Raw genomic sequence first — 11,861 nt, forward strand, 5'->3', positions numbered from 1 at the left:
AAGAAAAGATTTCTTTTGCTGGTGTGGTTCAGGAGCATCTCATGGTATGCTATTAACTTTCCCAGATCCTGATCTTTCTTCTTGATTATCTATTAGCTGAAAGGCACATTTTAAAACAAGGCTAAAGTTTAAAGTTGTGCTTTTGTTTGAATTGCCAGAGGGGGTGTGGGTATTAGCTGGGAGGAGGGGGAGGAGTTGTGTGTCAAGGTTAAAAAAAAAAATCCCAAACAAGCAAACAAAAAAACCCTCCAACTACAAGACCTGTTTGCATTGCATTTCCCCCTCCATCTGGGGACTTGGGAAGTTAGGGGGAAAATTAATATCCAAAAATTTGGTTGAAATATTTGAGGAACTGGGGAGATCATGTGTTATTTTCCCTTTTGTGTCAAGTTCAGACTAGAAGGGTGGCCCAGCGGTGCGGTGTGCGTTCTGACCCCTGCTCCTCTGTCTGCACCAGCTCGCAGCAAAGATCCTCCAAGCACACTGGTAGCATTTAAGATGAACAGGGAAACTGTGGCGCTCTTTCCAGAGAAACATGAGTTGCTGCTTCCAGCCACCCTCTATTCCGAGAGAGACGGCCTCCGGTGACACGTCTTTTTGTCTAGCCGACTTCCAGTGGCTGGAAAAGAAAATGTGTGAGGACAGGTAGAAGGAAGAGGGGAATGATTCATGGAGAGGACGAAAAGCCTGTGGAGAGGAGGAGGAGGAGAAGGAGGTGGCTGGGGCTGGTCCTTGAGGTAGGGCACAGAGGGGCCATGGAGAGTGGATACACTGTAAACATTAAGTGATTCTGTTAACATTAGGTGATCATCACGGGTCTCGGCTTCAAAAGAGTTTAAGTTGCTCTCCCAGGAACCTCAGGTAGGCTTCTTTAGAGAGCGCGAGAGAAAGAATTCTCAGGAGCCTGGGGCTGTCTGTAGTGGTTAGGTCCAAAGGTGGGACTGGCCAGATGGGTCTGCTTCCATACTTACATATGACAGCGGAAGGGAAGGGCTGGTGCATGATGTTGGATTGTGGGGCATCCCGATGAGCTTTTCTTGATTCGTTACCCCTTCCCCTCCACTCTGAAGACCTACATCTATTCACAGTCACCTTTAGAAGATTGCTTTTGGAGAAAAAAAAAAAAAATCATTTGCATCAATGACTTTAGTTGGGAGGGGCTCATTTATTCCTGCCAGATGCAAATGTCAGAGGCCAGGTTCCCTTCCCTCCTTTCTTGCTGACTTGCTTTCCTTGCCATTAGCTTCCCAACTCTGCTTCCCACCCTGGCATGTCCAAGTTTTGATGTCTTTCAACCACATTTTTCTTGGAGAAGTAAGAAGTTAAATATCATCCACTTGTGTCTTATCCCCCTGGAGCTCACTCCTCCCCATTCCTTTAAAAGACTCACTGCTTATCAAAACCTGGCTCCAAGAAGTACAACATAGATTTATGTGTTTATATGGACAACTTTTCAAAGGGCACCTAACATTTGTGTTTTATGAAGCTTGAATCTTTTCCTCTGATCATTTTCTGTGAGTTTCTAAGTGGTTTTCAAGGCCACGGTGGAAGCTGCTAACATGGTTGGGAAAGCTGGACTTTTAATAAGACATAAAGTATCATTGGTTCCTGGAAACCAATTTGACAATAAATTTCATATTTAAAAAAAAAAAAAAAGAAGAAGAAGACCATGGGGGAGGGGAAGGAAAAAAAAAGTTAGAGAGGGAGGGAGCCAAACCATAAGAGACTCTTAAAAACAGAATAAACTGAGGGTTGATGGGGGGTAGGAGGGGGGGTGGGTGATGGGCATTGAGGAGGGCACCTGTTGGGATGAGCCCTGGGTGTCGTTTGGAAACCAATTTGACAATAAATTTCATATGAAAACAAAACAAAACAAAACAAAAGTATCATTGGTTCCTCCCTGCTGGAAAGGAAAACTGTCAGCTGGAGGGTCTTGTCTTCATTCTTTCCTTTGCGTTACTCTCCTCACTGTCTTAGACAGACTTGCCTAAACCACTCCCTACTGTGAGTAATTACTCTATTTTAAAGATCCTATGAGATTGACACCAGTCCCTTTTCCGGAGGCCAGCACACGGCAGGCATATTAGTCCTGCCACTTCATCTCAGCCTGAAACTAAGGTATGGTGACCTTTAGGAAATAAAGTACCCAGTCGCTCAGGTCCCTCCCCAGATGAGGGAAGTTCAGCGACATTGAGGTCTGTGCAGAATGGCTCAAGGCAGCTGTGTTGTAGTGATGGGGCTGGAGGCTAGGTGGCAGAGTGGATACATCATTTCACACCCGCCTCCTTTCTGGAAGGGAAAGAAGCAGACACTGGTGGAGGTCCTTAGCCACGGGGATGGGGGGTGGGGGTAGCAAAGGCACCGGTGGAGGGCCCCAGCCACACCCCGTGGGTCATCTGTACGTCCCCGGAGCCTGGGCACTGCCCCTTTGCCATGACAGCACCGACACAGGGGAGGTGGGACACCTTCCAAGTCCCACCAGCAGCTACGTTGGTGATCACTGTACCTTGGAGACAGGTTCGGCCAGGTCAGAACTTGATTACTTTGGGTTCATCAAAGAATGCCCTAAAGCTTCTCTGATGAATAATTAGAATATGACCTTCAGCCAAAGTGCATAAAAAAAGTCCTCGAAATTTTTTTTAAGTGTTAATTACGGTATATTTCAGCCATTCAAAGAGCAGAAGATAGTAGAACATACCCCTTACTAACTAACCAACCGGGCTGAACACGTTACAGTTTTGCCATCCTGGTTTGAGACTTTGTTAAAAAGACAGTGTTGCAGAGAACAGCTCACTGCCTGCTCCCGCCCCTGCCTCTTTTCTCTGCAGAGCTAGGCACTCGTCTGAACTAGCTTTGAATCCTTTTTGCACAGTGTTTTTCTAGGTTTTACTAGAAGTTTCTTACAGAACAGGATTAGGACAATTTTGAGGGTGAGGCCACGAGCTCCTTGGAGTTAATTCTGCAGTGGTGCCTGCTATGGTGACGATTTAACTACAGTCCGCGTTGACCCCAGGCTCCTTTTGAAGGAGCTGGAGCCAACCGTGACTCGAGTGACTATGTGAGCAAGATAGAAGTTCATAGTTTTAAGAATTGATGTTTAGAAGGCTTCTGGAACCATTCCAGAGAGATACGACAGAATAGGGATGGCTCCATAAATCTAGTTTCTGGTTGGAGGACTTCTTGGATCACGGGGTCTGACATGTTTGTACAATGGACAGCCCTAGAGCTGCGTTTCAATTTTGGAAAAATGAGATTAACCATAAAAAGTGATCTGTTGTGATAAAAAAAAAAAAACAACAGTGTTGGTAGATTCAGATCTAGGAAGAAGAGGTGTGGGTGAGTTAGGCAAGATGAAATCACATGGGACAGGAGGACAGAGAGTGTGTTAACTTTTTGAAGCAGATGCATTTGAGCCATGAAAAGGACAAATAAAACTGCAGGGCATGGTTGGAATCTAGGTTCCTTTGCAATTAAAGGGAAAGAAACCGTAAGAGCTAGCTTACCACCACCAGCCTATAGGGCAAATTTATGCGATTTAGAAAAAGATACTCTTCCTCAGGATACATCTATTTGTCAGAAAATTGTTGTGAAATACAGACTTTGTTAGAATGAGAAACTTTACTCCCCCTTCCAGGAAATTGTCATAATGAATGTACGTATCTATGATGTCTGATATGTGAATAGTACCACTTAGATGGGGCTTTTTATTGTGCAGTGCACAACCTATGCAATGGTATGTGGTAGCCCTGGTTGGAAAAGTTGAGCCATCAGGAAACACTATTTTTCTACTAGCGTGGAAAGGATTGGTCCAGTGACATGGTTTGATCCATTACCAGAGTTGAGGAATGGGCCTGAACCCCTTCAAAGCAGCTGACTCTGGTCATGTTCTCAGCTGGGCCAGTCGGCACCTTTGTGCCATTCCTTAGAGAAGCTATGCCTTTCCATGCTCCCGTATCTTCGCACAAACTATTCATTCTGACAAGAATGCCTTTCCCCTTTGTTCTGACTAGTGAATTAGTCATTATTAAAGACCCAAATGAAATCACATCTACTTTGAAAGGTTTCCCTGACTCACATGTGTAATTTCCTAAAGACACCTAGCTATGTAGCTGTGTTTATCCTATGTGGTCCTCTGTCCTCATCAGTAAAATGGAGGGAGTTTATTGTCTACCCCATATGGTTTTTGTGAGCCTTAAATGAGGCAGTCTATGTGAGCCTCATTAGTGCTTGATCATTATTACCTACTAGACCGAATCTTTCCCTTTGGACAGAATGTTTTGAAGGACCCAAGGCCATACTCAACTTCATATATTATTTCCACTTTTCCTTCTTTCCCTCCTTCTTGGCCAGGAGTCCCCAGGACAGTTCCTGGCATGGAAGGCCCTTAATAAATTACTTTTGAATGAAAACTATTTACCATTCCCTAATTATTCCAGCATTTTGTTAATCACCTTGTTTTATTTCTGCATCATTCTGACTATCGGTCATGTCACTGTTGATGTGTTTCTATTTTGTCCCTTTATCTACTAGTCTGCTCAACCCTTTGTGTCTCAAATGTGAATAATTGAAATAGTCTTGTTTTACTTAAAATCTTTTAAAATATCAATAAATTCCAATATACTACTTCTGTTGGACTTAAAATATGTTAATTGTAGTATAACTTAAATATGTACAAACACAATAAGGCCTAAGTTCCATAAGCTTATCTCATTGTAAAATCCAACAAATATGTCAATAAACTCAATCAAAACTACAAACCCAACAAAACACAAAATGACAACATTAACTTAGTGTGTTGGTTGATGTTTACTTGATGTTCTGCTGAAAATAAATCACTCCTGTCCGATTATGCTTTAATTGTTATGGTACAAGATTTTTTGGCTTGTATGATGTCTTCTTTGCTGATATAATTCTCTCGCTATTTTTTTTTTTTTTATGTTTAGTTTTGAGAGAGAGCACGAGAGCGAGCACAAGTTGGGGAGGGGCAGAGACAGAGCAAGACAGAGGATCTGAAGCGGGCTCCACATGGATGCAGAGAGCCCGATGCAGAGCTTGAATTCATGAACCATGAGATCATGACCTGAGCTGAAGTCAGAGGCTCAACTGACTGAGCCAACTGAGCCACCCAGGTGTCCCTCTCTCACTGTGTTTTTATTATTTATTTATATATTTACTTAAATTTATTTATTTATTTTGAGAGAGAGAGAGAGGAAGCATGAGCAGAGGAGGGGCAGAGAGAGAGAGAGAGAGAGAGAGAGAGAGGGAATTGCAAGCAGGCTCCACTCTGTCAGCACAGAACCTGATGCAGGGGTTTGATCTCATGAACCACGAGTTCATGACCTTAGCCAAAATTGAGTCTGACACTCAACTGACTGAGCCTCCCGGGCGCCCCATCCTCACTGTTTTTTTTTAAAAACTACAATGGAGTCATGGCTTATGTAGTGACTGAAATCAGCTTGAAATACACAAATTGAGTAGAGTCGAAATCGCCCGTGAAAACTCCCTTAAATCACCTGCAAAACAAAATGGTCCCGCGACATCTTCACTTTTATGAGACAGCATCACGTCGCCCCAGTCGGCGCTGGTGCACTGTCTCAGGGTCAGGCTTGCGTCCACCCGTTAGCCTAGTGGCCCGTGATGAAGACAGTAGTGCTACTTGGCTGTCATGCCTTTGAAAACGGGACGTGTCTTCCAGAGTGGCGAGGGAGGCTGTGTGACAGAAGGAATCCGCACGCCACGGAGTGACAAGCCTTAGACAAAGACGCGTATTAAACACATATAAAGAACGTGAACGGTCTGTATTCTGATGGCTGGGAGGCATGTGTCAGAGGCTGCCCGCACAGATGGCGCGATTCCCAGGGAGAAGGCTACCGATTTGCTGGTGAACGAGGGTGCTCGAGTTGAGGTATCACACGCAGCACGAATATCCCGTCTCACTAGGCCCTTCCACTTGTATAGACTTAGAACAGGTGAAGGCACCAACTCGACCACCGAGCAGGACAGGGAAGCATCTTAACCATAAGCCAGCCAAAGAGACAACATCTGTCTGGAGTAAGGATTGAAAGGCCGAGGGGAGAAAGATGGGGGGTTTACCCAGTGAGGCGACACTGGCTGTGGAGGGTGGGTTTGGCTTCCCTGCACCCCATGCTTTTTTTTTTTTCTTTTAAGTTTATTTATTTATTTTGAAAGAGAGACATCAGGCAGGAGAGGGACAGAGAAAAAAGGGGACGGAGGATCCAAAGTAGGCTCTGTGCCGACAGCAGAGAACCTGATGTGGCACTTGAATTCATGAACCGTGAGATCATGACCTGAGCCAAAATCAGCCACTTAGCCGACTGAGCCATCCACATGCCCCCGTTTTCATTTTGTTTTGATGATAACTTTATTTTTCAAATTTTATTTTATTTTATTTATTTTTTTAACGTTTATTTATTTTTGAGACAGAGAGAGACAGAGCATGAACAGGGGAGGGTCAGAGAGAGGGAGACACAGAATCTGAAACAGGCTCCAGGCTCCGAGCTGTCAGCACAGAGCCCGACGCGGGGCTCGAACTCATGGACTGTGAGATCATGACCTGAGCCGAAGTCGGACGCTTAACTGACTGAGCCACCCAGGCGTCCCTCACATTTTATTTTAATTCCAGTATAGTTAACATACAGTGTTATATTAGTTTCAAGTATACAATATAGTGATTCAACACTTCCATCTCTCATGCAGTCTGAACCAAAGAGTGAGAGAGAACAAGCAGGTGAGGGGCAGAGAGAGAGAGAGAGGGGGAGAGAGAGAATCCCAAGCAGGCCCAGCACTGTCAGATTTCACGCACTGGCAGATCCCAGGAACTGTGAGATCATGACCTGAGCCGAAACCAAGAGTCGGACGCTTAACCAACCGAGCCACCCAGCTGCTCCTGAACCCCGAGTTTTGAATAACACGGTCCCTTCAGATTAAAGCAGCCCAACCTTGAGGAAGTTACTTAACCTTCCCCTGGCTCAGTTTATTCTGCTGTAAAATGGGCTATGTTACCTACCAATGGGTTGGCACGAGGGTTAAATGAGATAATCTCTAAATCACATAGCACAGCACCTGTTACACAGTGTATTAATTTGCTAGGGCTGCTGTGACAACAGAAGTTCATTGTCTCACGCTTCGGGAGGCTATGAGTTCAAGACCAAGGTGTCGTCGGCAGGGTGGGGCTCCCTTGGAAGGTGCCAGGGAAGGATGTGTTCCAGGCTTCTCTCCCAGTTTCTGGTAGTTCCTTGGGAACAGCCTAGCTGTGGTCTATGAATGACGTACCCCTTGTGTGTGTCTGTGTCCTGATGTCCCTGTTCAAAAGGACCCCAGTCATATTGGATTAGGGGCCACTTTACTCCAATATGACCTCATCTTAACGGATTACACTTGTAATGACCCTATTTCCTTTTTATTTATTTAATTTTGTTATTATTTTGTAAAAAACTTTTTTTTTTTAAATTTTTTTTTTCAACGTTTTTTATTTATTTTTGGGACAGAGAGAGACAGAGCATGAACGGGGGAGGGGCAGAGAGAGAGGGAGACACAGAATTGGAAACAGGCTCCAGGCTCCGAGCCATCAGCCCAGAGCCTGACGTGGGGCTCGAACTCACGGACCGCGAGATCGCGACCTGGCTGAAGTCGGACGCTTAACCAACTGCGCCACCCAGGCGCCCCTGTAAAAAACTTTTTTAATGTTTTTATTTATTTTTTGGACAGAGAAAGTATGAGCGGGGGAGGGGCAGACAGCAAGAGAAACACACACAGAACACAAAGCAGGCTCCCACAGGACTTGAACCTATGAACTGTGAGATCATGACCTGAATCGAAGTCAGATGCCCAAACGACTGAGCCACCCAGGTGCCCCCTCGGTGGCCCTGTTTCCAAATATGTTCACCTTGTGAGGGACATGAAGTTAGAGGAGTTCAACACAGGAATTTGGGCAGGGGCAGAATTCAATTCATAACACATAGTAAACACTCAAGTGGTAGTTATTATTCACAATACCTTCTTCAAACACGTTTTCATGGGGGTATTTTTGTAGCCAGGTTTGCATCTTTTTCTCATCGTCTTTCCAGGCCTTCATTATGTCTAGAAAGAAAGTGCCCTGAGAGCAGGTGATTTGACCGTGGGGTTCAGTCCTGTGCTGTCTAGGGTCTAGGCAGCAGTGGGCCCCCTGGAAGCCCCACGGAATGTCTACAGATTAATGGATGAGGTCTGTTTCTCTCCTCCTTTCTATTTACTTATTTTTTATTTCTCAGTGGCCAGCCTTCCACCTTAGTTACCTTTTCTAGATTGCGAAAGCATTAAAGGCAAAAGACATGAAACCAAACACATTTTAATTTCCTTTGTTGATAATTATTAAATCCTCCATAATCACTTGCTTCCTGCAGCCAGTGAGAAACCCAGCCAGATGGCAGAGGGCAGCAGAAGTGTTGCTGGGGGTGGGGGGAGTGAAGTGCCTGTGTTGGGGACACTTAGAGGCCATTCTGGGCACTTCCCGGGTGCTTGATTTTGGCCAGAGCTGGGTATTTGGAATGCATGTGGCCCAACTCTACTCTGAGAGTCTGGGAAGAAACCAATGAGGTCAATATTGGCTCTACAGGTTGAAAGTCAAAGTCAAAATGAAGAGCCACAGGCCTGGAAAGGTACAGGGACTTTATCTGGTCCTCAGAAAGGTGTGACGGACGCCCCCCGCATCTGGCGCAATGATTCTCTGTCCGCACACCGCCGGTGCGGGCCCAAAAGATGTGGCCACCTGTGTCTGATGGCTCCTGGTCTGAAAACAGGTCATGAGTTGTGTGAATCTTGGACTCGGACAGGAAGTGGAGTGTGAAACGCAGACAGACCATGCTGTGTACTCGAGAGACCCAGAGACGGACTGTCGTAAGCTAAGTAGCTCTGTGCTGGTGCCCGGACTCAACCCCCCCCACCTTCCGGTGAGAGAAAAGAGTGAAAACACCCTAATAGTGTGCTGGCATCATCGCGGTACAAATGCATCTATCCATCTGCCCAGCCAGCTTCTCACCGCTGTAGAACAGATGTTGCACACGCACACAGCCCCTGGCAAGAAACAGGAAGGATCCAGCCGGGAGGGGGCTGGGGTTCAGGAGAGGCAATAGCAAAGCAGTGACACGCTTTCAGGCTACTGTTACCACTTGGGACCGATGAAAACAGTGTGGGCTCATCCTTGCCCACTTCTTTTTTAATTAAGGATTTAACTGGTTATTGAACTCGACTTAAAAACATTTTTATGGTGGAGCATCTCAAAAATACGCAGAAGCAAATAGAGGAGGGTAATCATCCCCACGAGCCCATCCTTCAGCCTGGACAATCATTATTCCACGGCCGTCCGGCCCCACGTACACGGCTCTACCCGCTTCCGCTGTTCCTACAGACTGAATGTTAACACAGAATGAAAGTGTAAGTGTTCTGCCTCAGGTACGCTGTTAAATTTATGGAGCTTCTTTGTTCTCACACCCTGAACATTCACCTGAACATTCCCGAATAATAAGTAGGACGACAGATGATTTTCTTCTATATTACGGAGGCAGAATTCGGTGGCCAGTAAAGGAAATATTTGAGGAAGGCGGGTGTGTGGAGGGTACGTGAGTTTGAGGTTCTAGAGGCTGGACATCTGAGAGGATGGGGTGGGAGGCAGATGATCCGGGCAGAGGAAGCACTGAGGAAAAGTGGAGAGAAGGAGGCGGACATGGGCAACGTCTGGCGGAAGCCAGCCTCAGCACAGACAGCACGGCAGGGCTGGTGGTAGAGATCTGGGGAATCATCCACAAAAACGTGGCAGTGAGGGTACGGACTCCTGGAGGGAAGGCTCTGTGCGGAATAGAACACCACGCACGGTCTGGGCTTGGGAGGAGAACTCACGTTTTCTGGGCAATCATGCTCCATTTTGCAGGAAGGCGGAGAGGAGGTGCTGGGGAGGAAGGGCAGGTGGAGGCCACCTGTTTGATTTGATTAGATCTTGCTGCAAGACGTCGAGAGCTGGTCATCACGTCACGGCAGGAAGAGACTGGCATGTGTCGAGGGAAATGAACATTTGAGACAGCTAGGATGGACTGGGGGGGGGGAATGGGGAGGGGGGTGGCTGTCTGCCTATCCAGAAACCAAGCCCCTCTACCCACATCAGAAAGTGTCATTCTAGCTGAGAGAAAAAGAGAGAGAGAGAGACAGTAGGGACAGAGACAGAGAGACAGGGTATGCGTGGGCAGGGAGCACCTCGGCAGGTTTAAATTTCTAACTTCAGGGAACATCTAGACCCTCTTTTTTTTTTTTTTTTTAAAGCTCCCCTGATTAGTTCAGGCTCACCCAGGAAAATCTCCCTTGGAATTGACTCAGTCAACTGCAAATTAATTACATCGGCAAAGTCCCTTCACCTTTGCCGTATGAGGTACCACAATCACAGAAGTGATGTCCCGTCACCTTTGCCATATTCTAGTGGTTGAAAGCAAATTACATGTCCCACTAACACTCAGGGGGAGGACTTTATACGAGAGCACACGCGTCATGGGGGGTCGTCTTCTGCCCACCGCCACCATGCCTGACAGATCAATGAGTGTTAAAAGCTTTTATTTTGTTTTACTTTTTTATGTCAAAGGCATTTTTGTCCTCAGGTTTTCCACCAGTGAAACAATAGGACACTGAGTCCTTGGACGAGCGCTCAGGCTCATGCATAGACCCAAGCGTCAGGAGAGAACAGATTTGAGAAAGGAAGAAACGTCATGTTGTTTTCATGCTGCTCCGGTTCTGCCGTGTTTCAGAAAAAAGTCAGAGGAGGCTACCGGCAAGTGAACTCAAGTCAGCAGACGATTAGTGAGAGCACTTTAGCACGAGGCACTGCCCTTCACTTTGCGTTGCCGGGGACACGAAGATGAGATGAGTGTGTTTCCTGATCGCAGAGGTCTTTACAGTTTTCTGTGGGAGATCGCCCCCCTACTCTTGATACAAAGTGGCCTAAAGGTCGTACCTTAGAAGATGTAGGAAGCAGACCACACCCTGATGATCCACACACCTTGCAAGATGTCCCGTGGTTTCTGGTCACTCAAGCACCCCTGGTCTTTGGATCACCCTGGGGAGTATACTTCAGGGAGGAACGCACAGACTCTGTTGGTGCCAGGCGGTGCTTGGGCTTTGGCTGACATCTGGTCAACCCCACAGTCATAAAGCTGCACAGACCTGCAGTGTGGAAGAGACAGACCGCTCCAGTGAAAAGTCGGGTTTTCCAGCTCTAACTTCCAGGGGTTATTCCAAGTGTCAGGGGTGTGAGAGGAGCAGAAGGTGTTCAAGAGAACTGACGAAGAGTGTTTGGGCCGGGAGTGGACTCTGCTCCCCTCCCGAGGCTGGCCCAGCCCAGCCCACCTCACCCCCAAGTCTTTGAAGTGCGATACCTGGATGGTGAGCTAAGCCACGCTTGGCAGGAGGGAGGGAGGTTGTGTGGTCTGGCAAAGAGCAGAGCGGAGGGGCAGAGGGACCAAGCCTGAATCTGCAGCTGACTCACGGCACCTCTCGTGCCAGGCCGTTTCACCATTCAGTCCAGATGGAAAATGAGGAAAAGACCCAAATCAGGATCTCACTGAGAAATCCAGATGCCTTTCAGGAGAATAAACAAGGCAGCCTGGTCTCTGCGGTCTCCGTTTCCCTGTTTCTGTGCGAGTGTGTATGTGTCCGTTTCTGGATCTTAGGGGTGTGTGTCTTAGTTTTGATCATTTCTCCGTTCCCCTTCCTCTTACTTCCTGTAGGGATCCGCTTCAGGACTTGCTTTTTGTCTCAGCTTCGGTCACTGTCTTCAGGTATGACTGGGAAGAGCCCATAGTAGGGTGCCCCTGCCCCCCAAG

This window comes from Panthera tigris, chromosome C1 (genome assembly GCF_018350195.1).
Source record: "Panthera tigris isolate Pti1 chromosome C1, P.tigris_Pti1_mat1.1, whole genome shotgun sequence".
NCBI lineage: Eukaryota > Metazoa > Chordata > Mammalia > Carnivora > Felidae > Panthera > Panthera tigris.